General features: G+C 46.6%; 1 pseudogene; it reads left to right on the top strand.

The window, feature by feature from the left end:
• The first annotated feature begins 338 nt into the window (after nucleotides 1-338).
• LOC125525322 lies at nucleotides 339-1,556 on the top strand (annotated as a pseudogene).
• Nucleotides 1,557-15,036: the final 13,480 nt, after the last annotated feature.

The following is a 15,036-nucleotide window of genomic DNA, read 5'->3' as shown; positions in this document are numbered from 1 at the left end:
GGAGCCGACCCCAACGATTTTAAGCTTAGGGGCATGGTACACGCTATCCTAGACTATTCTACACATGAAACTGCCACACGAGTGTCCGGGCTGCGCTTGGCTCTTCACCTCTTCGGGAAGTCAAACAATGATGGAGTACTACTACAGTGGAGGAGTACTACAGTATGCATCTGACCATTTGACACCGAGTGAACTACTTCATGTCCACCGCGTGCGGGAGGGAGAGCGTGTAGCAAAAGCTTCTCCTAGTCCTGCCAGCCACCCCGCTCATGGGCGAGGTAGGGACGCAACTTCATTGACTTACTGCTCCTGCCTTTGCGTGTATGACAAGCGGGCCCAACAGGTGGGTGGCCCACCTGTCATACAACCAAAGGCAGGTGCAGTTAAGGCACTAGAGCTTAGTCCGCGAGGGAGAGGGCGTTGTAGTAACCAAACTTCTCGTTGTCATACGAGTTGACTTGACACATCAAAGCACTGCACTCAATTTATTTCAATAATTTGTGTTTACCGATGCATTATTTACAACACATGCATGCATGTCGTGACTCTCCTTTTCGATACTTGTATGTGTTGATTTAATGCATCTTCAAGTAGTATGAATATGTGATGGTAAAGCTTTGTAATGCCCCGACCCTAAAGCGAGAGATGGTTCTGCACGAGGAGGGAGAGATCATGCAGACGGAACTGGACTTGACGATGGAGCTCTTTATGGTCTCGACGGACCTCACCTTGCTCCACTGCCCCTTGTGGCTTCGCCCCTTGAAGCCTCCTGTGTGTCAGGTTCGGATACACCTCATCCGTTCGGCTGATCGAGCAAGGTGCAAGTTTCTTGATTGATGTGATGTTCGATTGATTTGTGCAGTGCAAGGGAGGGCACCTGGCCTGCGCGGACTACCGCGTCAAGCACCCTGGGAACCAGCGGCAGTGCCAGAAGTGCGAGCGTGGCGGTGGCTTCGACGTGCGGAACACCGCGGTGGACGCTGTCCTCTCCTCGATGAGGGTGGAGTGCCCACATGAAGGTTGTGGGCTCTACGTCACTTACCACAAGCTCGCCGATCACCAGAGCGTGTGTCCACTCACGTGCTGCAAATGCCCCGTGCCTGTCTGCGACTACGAAGGCCCGCTGCCGGCCCTCTCCCACCACATTAGCACCATGCATCCCATGTGCGTGCACAGGATCCAGTACGGCAAGGTGCTGCAGCTGCAAGTGCCACTATCGGAGCCACGACTCTTGCTGTTCGCGGAGGAGGATGGCCGCACATTTTTCTTGGTCGGTGGCGTTCTCGACACCATGCGCCTATCGCTGTGTCGGTCGTCTGTATTAGAGCGGGGGCGTCCGCACTACACACTACATGGCCAAGCTATGGGCAAATGGCCCGCCAGGGGAGCCCAAAGGCAGGACCAACGCCGTCAAGGTGGAAATGGAGGTGACAAGCAGCAAGGATCCCGGGGACGTCACTGTGCAGGAGCTGACCTTCTTCACAGTTCCGCCCAAGCTGCTGGCCGAGACTAAGCTGGTGTCCCTCCATATTCAGATTGACAAGCTCACGTCCTAAATGATTCTACAGTGCCTTCAGTTAATCTTAGTAATATGCTAATATAGGGGTTAGCTCAGTCTACTTTAGCTTAAGAGATGGTGGGTTTTGGTGGCGATGCAGCAATTACTTTGAAATCAGATCAGCAGTTAAAGTAATTTCTGACAGTGGAAAGGATATTTTGTGTCTATTGGATATAAAGATCCTTTGGGTAAGAAGTACAACGGCAACAACTATATGCTTGTTTGTTCAAGAAGTGTTGCATACTTGTGCGAGTTGACGCGACACATCAAAGAAGTACTATACTACTACTAGTAGTACTCCCTCCGATCCTAATTTCTCTGCGCATAAGTCGAGGTGCAGATACCAAGGAGGACCTGGTTGTGTCTATACTTGGACAACTCACCCGACTGCGCACCAGGCAGAGGAAGCTCGTGTCGTGTTGCTGTCGTGTGCGGCCCACACATTAACCAAAACCTCGCGCCTCCAATTTATCCTCCACGTTTTAAACATCTCAATCTCAAGGCCAAGGAGAAACGTGAAACCTATGATAGAGCCAATCGGATGGTTGAGAAAACTACTACAATTCGTAGCTACAGATGCATGTGAGAGAGAGGACGAGTGCGTGCGTGCACCTCTTCTCTTCATGTATAACATACTAAACTCAGAGTACAAGCGTATGTGGGTGCATCGACCTAGGGAGCTAGAGATGGTGCGTGTGAGACGTCCCAAGAGATAGTTCTAATGTGTTTGAAAAAAGACTAGTCTATAGCTCGCCACGAGGGTATTCCTATCGAACCCCCCACTAACTGTAAGATATGTATCCGGCGGTGCCAGTTATTGCACGTACACAACAGTAGAAAAAGAAATACCATGGCATATGCTACACCACGGCCGAGAACACATGCCCACGTTATGCCATACGGGAATAGTGCCGCACTTCGAAACTAGAACCGTCAATAAATTTTGAGCTTGCGTCTCGTCACATAGAAAACTAAAAAAATAATTCCACCACTCATCATCCACCTTGGTTGGTGAGATTTTTGAATTGAGCCCTATTGTAACACCCCGGATGTAACTTTCCATATTTGTAACTCCAACTCTTGCCATTTCTGGCTATGTGATATGATATTCCCTTCGTGGTTGGGTTTTTGTCTTTTGTTTTGCATTTTGTTCATGTCATGCATTTCATCTTATGTTATCATCTGCATCTCATTTGCATTCGTGTTCGTCTCATGCATCCGTTCATGTCCCCATTGTCCATTTCACAATCCGACACTCCCACATGCACCCGTTGCACCCCTCAAACCTCGTTTCGTGAGTGGGAGACAAACATTCTCGGGATGGTTCGAGATTTGTCGAGTGGCCTAGGTTTATCACCGGTAAGCCGCCTCTCAAATTTCGTTCCATTTGGAGGTCGTTTGATGCCCCAACGGTTAACCGGGTAACCACAAAAGCCCCTCTCTTGTTGCAGCCCAACACCCATCCAAAATAGCCCACTAGCTCATCTAACCCCCTCCATGCTCTCCATCATTCGATCACAATCGTGTGGGCGAAACCCGCATCTCATTTGGACACTCTTAGCTCCCCTACCTATAAATATGTGTCTCCTCGTCCATTTTTCGGGTCCAAACCCCTACCCTAGCCACTCCACGCTGCCGGACACGTCCGGGCGACGCCGGACGAAACCGCGCTGCCACCCAGAGCCACACACCGCGCGCCACATGTTCTTCCGCCGCCCAGCGCGCCGCCGGCCTACGAGCCCGCATTAGGCCCGCAAGGCCCGTACCGCCTCCGCCACCGACCGCACGTCCCTGCTGCCCGGTCAACGCCCGCGCGGCCGCTTTCGTCGTCCTCCGCAGCCGCGTCCACCTCGCCGCCACCACCACCCGAGTTCGCCGGCGCCCGTCGCCCTCGCCGTGCCGCCGCACTGCCCTGCCGTCGCCGAAGCCAGATCCTGCCATGCCGCTCGACGCCGGCCCGGATCCGGCGCTCCCACTCCTCTCCGGCGACCACTACCTCGCCGGCGCCACCCCCGCAGCTCCGGCCACCTCTCCGTCCATCTCCGGTGAGTTCATGGAGAACCTCGGTTCACGAGCCCGAAACCCTAGATCTAAAGGTTGACCCCTCGTTTTTTTCTCCAAGTTATAAAATCCTAACATCATATGCCCCTGTTCATCATGCCATATCTTCATGCTCATAACTCTATTTTGCGTGCATGATATATCAAAATGTCCGTCTCATAATACTATTCATGTTAATGTCATTTGCATGGATGTTACTATCAATATTGATGCCCTAATATTCGTTGCAAAAGTGATATATGATGTTGTCTACTGGAATTCTACATAACTTGCTGATTTGTCTTTTTCGTTGCATTTTGTGTGTGCATCCTATGAGCATGACGTCTACATGTTTTATGATCTCCATCATGCCATCCTTACATTGGTGCAAGCCTTGTATTTTTAAGAGCTATGTGGTGACTAGCGCAAGCATGCAAAGTAGGCTATGTCGTATATTACGGCTCAACAGGCGACCCAAGTATTCTATCTATCGTGGGCCTGCCAAACTAATCCAAATCTGAAAGGTTGGGATGTCGTTTATGAAGTGCCGCCACGTGCTAGACTATCTGCCCCAAAGGAAGAGGATTATGAACCTCACATTAACCCAGACACATATGAAGGAGAATTCTTCCAAGAGACACGTCTTTCCAAAAAATGTTTCAAGAACCGCTATACTTCACCCCAAAACATTGAAGCAGACATCGACAGTGAATCCGGCATCACCCCAGAGGAGGCTCAAGAAGAGCCGGAACAAGAAGAGGTTACTGCTGTGGATGACCTGTCAATGCTTGACCAATTACGTCAAGGTGGTCTTCCACATTTTGATGCCGCTGAACCCTATGAGCACGTCATTGATGATAGTGATCATCATGATTATGCATGTATTGATGATAGTGATCGAGATTATTAGTAGCCCGCTCCTACACCTCCATGGTCACGGTAAGTTTCTCTAGTGTTTTGCTTAACAAATGCATAAAGACCTGGACTTAGCTTTATTTCCTCCAAAATGACTTAATAAGCTTACTAACCTCCAAAACCATCCAAAATGACATGTACTTAGCTTACTTATGTCCAAATGGCATAATTAGCTTAGTTAGCTCATAAACGATCCATTTTATCCAAGTTAGCTCTAAAATGACCCATTTTACCTAGGTTGGCTCCAAAATGACCCATCTTACCTAGGTTAGCTCTAAAATGATGCATCTTACCTAGGTTAGCTCATAAACGATCCATTTCAACTAAGTTAGCTCATAAATGATCCATTTCACCTTAGTTAGCTCATAAACGATCCATTTCACCTTAGTTAGCTCATAAACGATCCATTTCACCTTAGTTAGCTCATAAATGATCCATTTCACCTAAGTTAGCTCATAAACGATCCATTTCACCTAAGTTAGCTCTAAAATGATCCATTTCACCTTAGTTAGCTCATAAACGATCCATTTCACCTTAGTTAGCTCATAAACGATCCATTTCACCTTAGTTAGCTCATAAATGACCCATTTCACGTAAGTTAGCTCTAAAATGATCCACTTCACCTTAGTTAGCTCATAAACGATCCATTTTACCTAGGTTAGCTCTAAAATGATCCATTTCACCTTAGTTAGCTCATAAACGATCCATTTTACCTTAGTTAGCTCATAAACGATCCATTTCACCTAAGTTAGCTCATAAATGATCCATTTCACCTAAGTTAGCTCATAAACAATCCATTTCACCTAGTTAGCTCTAAAATGATCCATTTCACCTTAGTTAGCTCATAAATGATCCATTTCACCTTAGTTAGCTCATAAACGATCCATTTCACCTAAGTTAGCTCATAAATGATCCATTTCACCTAAGTTAGCTCATAAATGACATATACTTCTTCTTCTAGTCACCTTTTTTCTAACTTTCTTATTTGCCATTTTGCAGATCTCATTCACTTCACGGAAGCTAGCTTGCTATGATGGAGTGCTTGTTTTTTCTTTCATTCTCTTCTAGTATTCTTAGCTTGCTATGATGGAACAATGTGTATGTGCAACTTGCTATGTATGAATGGATGGAACTATATATGTATGTACGATGAAACTTATGTGCTGGATATGTCATATGTTTGCTGTGAAATAACCCTGTGAAATATATCTATATATGTCATATATATTTGCTGTGAAAATTGTTGGATTTAAAAAAACAGAAAAAAGAGCCAATGCAGGCTATTTGCCGTCAGCCACCGACGGCAATGGACTCTTTGCCGTCCGCGACAGGCGGCAAACAAGCCACGTGGTAGCCAACTGTACTTCCTGGGAGCTGACCCATTTGGTCAGTTTGGCTACAGTGGCGGATGGCAAAGCCTTTGGCTATAGTGGCGGATGACAAAGCCTTTGGCTATAGTGGCGGATGACAAAGACTTGCTGAGCAGTGACGTCCAAATGACTTCATCAGGCAGACGGCAAAGGCCTGATGCTATTTGCCGTCAGCCACGGATGGCAAACACTGCCGTTAGACACCCAACGGACTAACGGCGAATTTATTGCCGTCGGGTTTCTTTGCCGTCCGCTGCAGATGGCAAAGGCCCCTTTGCCGTCCGCTTCGGAAAGTAGACGACAAAGAAGCTCTTTACCGATCCTTTCTTTGCCGGTGCATTTTGCCGTCCGCAGCAGATGACAAAGGCGTTTGTCGTCCGTGCCTTTGCCGTCCGCCAAGGTGGACGGCAAATTAGCTGATTCCTGTAGTGGATGTTGTTGATTTCAGACAATATTTTGCAGTCTTTTAGTGTTACATTTTGATGCTATCTTGCCATGTTGCTACCATGAGATCCATGCACATTTTGAGGTAGTTCAGTGAGAGTTCTTTGAAGATGTGGTATTTCTCTATCCATTCATGCCTCTGGTTGCAATAATGGAGTAATATAGCTTGTCATTACTATGCTCCACTTCTGTTAAATATTGTTGATTGTAGATTGTTAACATGAGATTCAGTTTTGCCATGTGTGTTGCTAGTGATAGATGTACCCTATGAACTTGCTCTTGCCATTTTTAGCTTCTTGAATATGTCTAATTCATGTTGGTTACCTTGTTATGCCATGCAATGGTTTGTGTGGAGTGGCATGATCTTGCAAAGTTGCTGTCATGAGTCTATTCCTGCCATGCTCTGTTTTTCTACTGTCTAAAACTGTTCATATAACTTGCCATGTTTGCATGGGTGCCACATCATTTTCCATGCATCTTCGGTTAAAGTTCAGTAACGGAGTTTTGTTCTATGCCTTTAGTACTAGCATGCCATGCCTTTCTTTGCCATGATATGTTCCTGTAGAATGTTGTTTGCTAGCCCTAAACATTTCTACCTATTGCTGTTTTCACATGTTTAGTATTTTCACTCGGTCTGTAACCTGATTGTCATTTGCATTTTTGCCATGCTGTTTTAGGGTTGTTCTAGTGAGTTCTACCAGGAGGTCAGTGTTCATGATTTGTAGATCTTCATGTGTACTTCAATACCATGTGCTTTGTTGCTATGTTGGAGTGTTGTAGCATAGTTTCTTGTTGCATTCTTAGTGCTATGATGATGTTAAGCGCAGATTTGCCTCATTCTTGTTTTTCTTGCCATTTGCAAACCGTGCACCCGTTTCCGGTGATCGTTATATCGATTTCGACCGAAATCACTCACTCTTTCCAGCGGCACACTTGGTTTTCCAAGTTGATTCGTTGTTCATCCTTTTCCTTCCGGAGTAGCCATATGCATTACACATCATACCTTGCATTCCATGCCATGTCTTGCATCATGTTGCTTGTGCATTGCATGGTGATTGATTGTTGTTCCGTTGTTTGTGTTCTTGCTTTGGGTAGAACCGGGAGACAAGTTCATGAACGAGGAACCGGTTGAGTACGCTAATGAGGAGCAAGCTTTGGAAAACTCTGATAACTTTGCAGGCAAGATGATCATTACCCTCGAAATCAATTCTATCTTTGCTTGCTAGTTGTTCATTCTATCGCTATGTCGCGCTACCTACCACTTGTTTATCATGCCTCCCATATTGCCATGTCAAGCCTCTAATCCACCTTCCTAGCAAACCGTTGTTTGGCTAAGTTACCGCTTTTGCTCAGCCCCTCTTATAGCGTTGCTAGTTGCAGGTGCCTTGCAGGTTGTTCCATGTTGGAACATGGATATGTTGGGATATCACATTATCTCTTATTAATTAATGCACCTATATACTTGGCAAAGGGTGAAGGCTTTGCCTTTTGCATGGTGTTTTGTTCCACTCCTGTCGCACTAGTTTCTGTCATACCGGTGTTATGTTCCGAACTGGGCGATGTCCGGCGCCCCTAGGCAACCAGGGTCTCAGCTAACCCGACGTATGGCGCATCCGGTGTGCCCTGAGAATGAGATACGTGCGACTCCTATCGGGATTTGTTGGCACATCGGGCAGTCTTGCTGGTCTTGTTTTACCATTGTCAAAATTTCTTGTAACCGGGATTCCGAGACTGATCGTGTAACAGCCTGGATTTTTGCCCTTTTCTTTTTCCTTGATTTTCTTGGTTTTCCTGTTTTGTTTTGCTTTTCCGTGGCTATGTGGTTCTGAAACTTGGGAAGATCATGTCTTCATAGGTTTTATAGTGGCTTGTCACCCTCTTCATCATCCCAAGATCATATCATTTCCATCCTTGACCTAACCTAGAATTCTTTTGTTGGGAATATTCCTTTTCTGATAAAGGAATGACCCTTTAAAACCCTAGGTTGTGAAGCAGCCTATATTTCTGTCACTCCTAAAATTCCCAAATAATTCTCATAATTTTTTTGGGTAATATCTTCCTCAAATATGGCAAAATATATCATTGGCAATGTTTCCCATCATGCTCAATAAATTCATTTCCTATTCTGTCCTAAATGGCACATTGTGAAGCAAGTGCTATTCATATTTGCCCATTTGAACCCAAACTTCTTGGACATCTTTTCCTGTCCAAATAATTTACCTCTGCCAAAATTCAACTCAATTTTCCTAGTAAATATTCCTGAGCAATTTTTCAAAGTTCCTGTCTAAGGGAAGTGATTGTGAAGGAAGTACAAGTTAGGCATATCCAAATGAGTTGAAATTTTTCAAGGACCTTTATATGATATTATCATGAATCTCCACCAAATATGAGCTCATATAACTCATCTATGTGAGCCCAGCTCCAAATCTTATTTTCTGGTCAGATTTTCAGTTTGTGAAGCAACTATATTTTATATTGCTTCATTTAAGCTGAAACTTTTCCAGCGCATTCTTCAATCCATATAAACTCCATCCACTAAGTTTTAGCTCAATTAGTTAATCCAATTGCCCGATGCAATTTTTCTAAGTTTCTGTCCAGAATGAAGCTTTGTGAAGCAAGTGCCACTTTGGATTTCCAAATGGCATGAAACTTTGACAGCAGCTTCATAACATCATATAACCCCTCTATGCCAAATTTAAGCTCATGACAATCAAGTATGTGAGTGTATCATCCAAATCTCTAATTCTGGCCAGTTTTGCACTTTCTACAGCAACCCTCATCTAAACTCCTCCTCTTAGTATGATTTTTTGTGATCAACATCACCTTAGTGTGTGATCATCATCAGGAAAACTATTTACCACGTTACAAAGCTGGTTTAACCACAAAGAGTTACAAGCACCTTCTTATTGATTTACTTTGGAGCTAAGTGCAAATCTCTTCTTTGCACCTGGACCGATTTATTTCCTCATTTTGACAAAGGGCACGGCGGTCTATCTACTGGACATGGTCGGCCCGTCCAGAACACGCCGCTTGCACCAGTGCCCCTGGTGATCACACCGGCATCACGTACAGTGCAAGCTCTGGCTCGGTCTGGCCACTGTTCTCATCTCCTCCCTCCTCGTCTCAACCTCCATTCATGTCCTGGAGCTTGCCCGTGCTCGACTGCATCGCCCTACGTCGCTACCTCATTGTGGTTCACCATAAATGAGCCACTAGCTCCATGCCCGTGCCACGTCCAGCCTCTGCCCGCCATTAAAGCTCGGTCGGGAGCTCGCTTGTGAGCTCCAGAGCCTTATCCGGGCCTATATATAGGACCCTCGACCCCTCCCGCAGCTCATTCACTCCTCCCTCGCCTCTCTAGTCCACCGGAGTCCTCGACCCCCTCCTCTTTTTGCCGGAGTTCGCCTCGGCCATCACCGGTCTTCTCGTTTCTGGCGAGCCTAGTCCTACTCTCCACCTCCTGACCCCTCCAGCGTGTTCCCCTCCTCCCAGAGAGCCTCCCCACCCCACTAGTTCGTCGCCGGAGTCCCTCTGGCCACGCCTCCCGAAGCTTGGTCATCACTGTTGTTCTCAGCCACCACCCCGACCGAGCCCATCCGGTGCTCCTCTCTCCATCCCGACTCCATTGCCGCCTTCCCCACGTCCCGGTGAACCTCCCTACCCCCTCATCTCTCACCGGAGCCACTGCTTCGCCGAGTACCTCCACCGCCCGAGCTCTCTGTAGCCTCCCCGGTCGCCGCGCCTCTCCGCCTCTCCACCACTCTCCGGCGCCTCCTTTGCCTCTGAATGGATGCGGTGCTCTGCCCTGAACCCGCCGGTGCCCGCGGCTTGGCCTTAGGTGGCCGGAGCAACCCGTTCCATCGCCGGCGCCCGCCCTGCTCCCCTCTGTTCTCCTCCCGTCGCCACTTCCCCAAGGCATCCCCGCCGTCCCTGCTGCCTCTCTCTGCTTCGGCGGGCCCAGCCGCGCCCGCCGGCGGCCTCCGCCTGGCCGGACTTGGCCGGAGCTGCCTGGGCCCCTCACCGCGCCCACCTCCGCTGCTTCGCTCCTGTCTCCGATCGGGGAGGCAGGAGGAGGATGACAATGACCTGGCTCGGCCCCCCTGGCCGCTGGACCCCACATGCCAGCCACACACCCCGGGCCCAGGGACCCATTGGTGATAAAATCTTCACAGATTGCTCCTTCTTCTTCCACACTTCACAACTTTTCAACCGTAACTCTGATTGAGCCCCCTCGGGAGAAAACTGTCCGGCGTTTTGTTCTCCGGCTTCACCGCACTTCTTCCTGGAGTCTCCGTCACCCCAGTCAAGCCACAATACCCACTTGCATGATAGTCATGCAGTAGCCATGGTTTTCAACTTGAATATTTATTAATTGTTTGCTTGTTTAAAATATGGTTATCATTGTTTCGGTAATGATTCTTGGCTAGTGCTTACTTTCTTGCTATGTTGTTATGCACCTGGTTGTCATGCCCTACTAGTTGCTAGTATTCCTTTCATATGCTTAGGCTTGCTGGTAGTGCATCTTGATGTTGGTGATGGTATTCGGTGCATGACTGCCATCTATCCCGAGTGCCGTTGTTATGCATGTTCCATTGCATCTAGTTGGTTAAATGCTTGCATGATGGCATTGTTGATATGTTCTTGCATGATATTTATCGTTGATGCTAGTGGTCATGCTATGTTTCAGAGAAGTATGCACTTATGACGTTCATGTTAGTCAGTATGCCATGCTTAGTTGGATATGATTCATTGTTGATATGGTGGATAGTTATGTGGTTCCCTCATGATTATGTTGATATCATGCTCATGCATTGTAATTGCATCATGTATTTTAACATGTCTCAGCATATTTGCATTCAAGTTTAACCGGATTAAATTGAACTTCAACAACTGCTGGCTGAGTCATGGTGCCACCATATCAAACTGACCAGTGCAACCAAGCTTACCTTTATGGGAAGGTCCTAACTGGGTCTATTGTCGTACCTCTCGCCCATGCCTCCAACGAGGGAAGGTTATGGGCATGCGGTACCCTGGCCCGGTAAGCAGACATAACCTTGTGTGCCCATTGTTGTTGTTATGGATCCGGATCCCCGTTTGGGACCATTTATGTTTGGCCACGATGGTGGTCGTTGGTTTCTTTGGTAGACACGGGGCCACCCAAGACTAGCCCAGCGGGGAGTGAGTCGGAGTGGCCGAGAGAGTGTCATGGCAGTAGATCGGTTTTGTCGGAACGCCGTTGGTCCACCCGAATGGGAGTGCGAGGCCATGGGTTCCGTAGTGTGGGTACAGTGTACTAACCTCTGCAGAGTGTATACTAAATCTATCGATAGCCGTGCCCACGAATAAGGGCCCAATTCGTAGTTGGTCACACAATGAGTCAACAGTAATAATAATAATAATGTGTTTAATAACAACCCCGGTTAATTGAGGAGATAAGTTGGTTGTGATCGCCGGAAAGATCACCGTTGGAGACCAAGTGTTGGTCATGGTTGTTATCGCCGAAAAGATCACCGTTGGTCATGATTGTGATCGCCGGAAGGATCACTGGTTGAGACCAAGTGTTGGTCATGGTTTTGATTGCCGGAAAGATAACCGTTTGGTTACGAGGTAACCCGAACAGAACAAATGGTTCATATAGTGTCATCATGTTGCATGCTGGTATCGTCAGATTTATATGTTCATGTCATGCTCCTATTGTTCTAGCAGTATTATGTTCATGTTGTTCATGCCATGATCCTATTGTTCTAGCAGTATTATGTTCATGTTGTTCATGCCATGATCATATTGTTCTAGCAGTATTATGTTCATGTTGTTCATGCCATGTTTTTCTGACGATCTCATGATAATTCGTGCTTAACCTGTAATTTCTATGCTATTGTTTGTCTTGAATGCTTCTGGTTATTGTGAGCTTGGAAGTACATTCAGTGTACTGACCTGGCATGTCATGCCAGTTTGCAGGTCGTGCCTGGATTGCTTGCTTGTTTCGTGTTGTTCCTGTGTCCGCGAGCTAGGATAAACCTTCCAACCAGAGTCCCTGCGGATTGGAGTCCATCATCACTGTTCGTTGTTCCGCTGCCAGTAGTTGTGCTGCTACTTCGAGTTGTTATGCTGCTTGTATAGAGCAACCGTGGTTGGCGTAGTGTCGCTGAGCCGATGTTATTCATTGTAATATCGGAAACCTTGTATTCATATTTGTGTTGTAATAGAGAGCTGTTTTGTTCTATACTAAGCAGTGCCGTATTCCAGAAGACTTCACCTCGATCTCTGGGCTGGAATACGGGGCGTTCCGGTTTTCTCTGAGCCGGGGTGCAACAGATCGGGTCTTTCCGGGAGAAGGAATATCCTTCGTTTATCGTGAGAGCTTGTGATGGGCTAAGTTGGGACACCCCTGCAGGGTATAAACTTTCGAGGGTCATGAAAGATGGGAATTTGTTAATATCCGGTTGTAGAGAACTTGACACTTGACTTAATTAGAATGCATCAACCGCGTGTGTAGCTATGATGGTCTCTTTTTGGTGGAGTCCGGGAAGTGAACACGGTTTGGGTTATGTTTGAACATAAGTAGTTTCAGGATCACTTCTTGATCACTCATAGCTTCACGACCGCTGCATAGCTTCTCATCTTACTCTTCTTTGCCTATGTTAGCCACCATATTTTTTTAGCACTTGCTGCAACTCCACCTCATTACCACATCCTACCCATAAGCTTAAGTAGTCTTAATCTCATGGGTTTTGATATTGCTGAGTCCTCGTGACTCACAGATACTACCAAAATAGTTGCAGGTGCCGATGATACCAGTGCAGGTGATACTACCAAACTCAAGTGGTAGTTCGACGAGGACCTTGGCTTTTACTACGTGTCTTTTCCTGATGATCAATAGTGGAGCCCAGTTGGGACGATCGGGGATCTAGTAGTTGGGTTATCTTCTTTTCATTTGGATTTGTCCGTAGTCGGATTATGAGTGTACTCTGGATGATGTATGAACTTATTTGAGCATTGTGTGAAGTGGAGATTGTAAACCAACTCTATTTATCCCTTTCTTGATCATTACATGGGATTGTGTGAAGATGACCCTTATTGCGACAAAACCAAAATGCAGTTATGCCTCTAAGTCGTGCCTCGACACGTGGGAGCTATAGCAGCATCGTGGGCATTAAAAGTTGATATTGTGATATTGGATATCATTACATCAACATTACATAATAGATGGGGATACATACAAGGAATGCAAATGCCACAAGAATACATCAATACAACATACATAAGATCAACATCTGACTACGGATGAAACACAAACAAAAGCTCAAGCGACATCCACCCTGCTAGCCCAGGCTGCCGACCAGGAACCTATCCCTCGAACAAACAAGAAGCGGAACAAGAGCTCCAAAAACAATAAACATCACTCTCGTGTCATGATCATCGCATAACCTGTACCTGCAATTGGTGTTGTAGTAATCTGTGAGCCACGAGGACTCATCAATCCCATTACCATGGGTATCAAGACTAGCAAAGCTTAATGGGTAAGGAAGTGGTAAAGTGGTGAGGTTGTAGTAGTGGTAAAATGGTGGCTAACTTACAAATACAAGAGCAAGATGAGAAACTACGCAATCGGTCACAAACTAGAAATGATCAAGAAGTGATCCTAAACTACTTACAGTCAAACATAACCCAACCGTGTTCTCTTTTCGAATTTCACCGAAAAGAGACCATCACGGTTACGCAATGCGGTTGGTGTATTTTAACAGAGTTTACTTCAAATCTTCTACAACCGGATATTAAAAAATTCCCATCTTCCATATAACCACGGACATGGCTCTCGAAAGTTTAAATCCTCCATGGGTGTCCCAACTTAGCCCATGACAAGCTCATGATCCGCAGAGACAATCCTCCATCGCGGGACACCCGATCAGACTCGGAATCCCGGTGCACAAGACATTTCGACAATGGTAAAACAAAACCAGCAAGACCTCCCGATGCGCCGACAAATCCCGATAGGAGAAGCGCATATCTCGTTCTCAGGGCACACCAGATGGGCCAGACGTCGGGTTGGCTAAGACCCTGGATGCCCAGGGGGGCGTCGGACATCACCTGGTTTGGACCAACACCGAGAGGAGCACTGGCCCAAGGGGGGTTAAATAAAGATGACCCTCGGGTTTATAACTCCCAGGGGAAAAGTTTAGGTTGTTATTAGGCAAATGTTAAAACCAAGGTTGGGCCTTACTGAAGGGGTTTTATTCAAAGCAAACTGTCAAGAGGGTCCCATACCCCTCATCGTGTTAGGGACGCAAAATCAAGGAACATAACACCGGTATGACTGAAACTAGGGCGGCAGGAGTGGAACAAAACACCAGGCATAAGGCCGAGCCTCCCACCCTTTACCAAGTATATAGATGCATTTATTAAAAAAGAGATATTGTGATACCCCAACATATCCATGTTCCAACATGGAACAACCTGCAACTGGACCTTCAACTAGCGATGCTATAAGAGGGGTTGAGCAAAGCGGGAACATAGCCAAACAATAGTTTTCTAGGAAGGGTGAAAAAAGGATAGAGGCTATCAAGGCAACTGGGAGGCATGATAAACAAGTGGTAGGTAGCGCGGCATCGCGATAGCATCGAGACAACTAGCATAGCAAAGATAGTAGTGAGATCCGAGGTGACAGTCATCTTGCCTAAAATCCTGCTAGGAAGAAGAACGGGTCCATGA

This window comes from Triticum urartu, chromosome 7 (assembly GCF_003073215.2).
Source record: "Triticum urartu cultivar G1812 chromosome 7, Tu2.1, whole genome shotgun sequence".
NCBI classification, from domain to species: domain Eukaryota; kingdom Viridiplantae; phylum Streptophyta; class Magnoliopsida; order Poales; family Poaceae; genus Triticum; species Triticum urartu.
This window is presented reverse-complemented; position numbering and strand designations above follow the sequence as displayed.